Source organism: Aplysia californica, unplaced genomic scaffold (genome assembly GCF_000002075.1).
Source record: "Aplysia californica isolate F4 #8 unplaced genomic scaffold, AplCal3.0 scaffold01636, whole genome shotgun sequence".
NCBI classification, from domain to species: Eukaryota; Metazoa; Mollusca; class Gastropoda; order Aplysiida; family Aplysiidae; genus Aplysia; species Aplysia californica.
In genome coordinates this window covers 17,973-19,122 of record NW_004798906.1, presented here as the reverse complement: position 1 = coordinate 19,122, position 1,150 = coordinate 17,973, and the positions used below count along the sequence as shown (strand labels likewise).

General features: G+C 33.6%; 1 protein-coding gene across 1 annotated transcript in view; it reads left to right on the top strand.

The window, feature by feature from the left end:
• The window catches only part of LOC101855847 (pre-mRNA-splicing factor syf1 homolog), a gene marked incomplete at its 3' end in the record, with an annotated part of 17,292 nt that overhangs the window by 9,825 nt on the left and 6,317 nt on the right, over nt 1–1,150 (top strand).

Genomic DNA, 1,150 nt, shown 5'->3' with positions numbered 1-1,150 from the left:
ATAATAATAACAACAACAATAATAATAATAAATATATCAACACAGGGTCCGGCTAGGCTGGGAAAGGAAGAAATCATAACCAAAAATGTCAAGAATAAGGAAAACAAAAATGAAGATAGGAGTAAAATCGTACTAGAACAGAGTAAAACTGAATGGAACACACAGAAACAGAGGGTGATACTGAAAATTCAAGAGATGAGACATGATCTAGTCACACTCTAAAAAAATAATATGGTAACGCTGTTACGTAACAAACTACGAAAATAAATTGAGAAAAAAATGTAATACATTATTATTAAATGCAAACTCAAAATATTCATGCAACTGAGAGGAATCAGAACAAAATAATACATAACATAATGGAAGATAAATTAGAGGTAAGGAAATAGAAGACGTTCATTAATAATATTGAGAAGGAGAAAAACTGTGGGTTAATCACATAAATTAGATGGACATATAAAATATAATTCAAAGCCACATTAGAAAACAAAAAGTCGGTGAAATGAAATCCAGCTACGAAAACAAAGTAGAAGACACGAAACAAAAGATACATGTATAATGATATCATATAACAAAAGTCTGTTAAATAAAAAGTTACACAAATCAGGAGAAAAAAAAACAAACAACAACCCAAAAACGAAACAAACTAAAAATATTAAGGTTTTTTTTAAAGATTAAAAGTTATTAAATTAAAAACAAACAAAACAACAACAACAACAACAACAAGAAAACAAAACAAATCAAAACGAAAAAAACCCAGAAATATCAAAACAACTAGATCTATATTAGATCTATTATTATTATCTAAAATTTAAAATTAAAAATATTTTCCAAGTACTCACATCACTGGTGCCGGAGCCGAAGAGCAAGAGGTCAAAGGGTATGGCGGCGATGGCGTCAATGCCGAACCAGCTCTTGACGTAGTTGACGGCGATCTTCTGCTGGTCACTGACCACCTCCCCGTTCTCCACGTACGTCGTGCGGAAGTTGATGAGGATGTCCGCGATGAACATGAGGTCCACCATCAGGTCCACGATGACCAGTGGGTCGATGCGGATTGTGTCCGCGTTTGTGTTTCTGGGAGGGAAAGATGAAAATTTTAAAGAATTAAAAAGGGATATTTTGTGGAGAAAAGGGTGGGTTTTTGGGG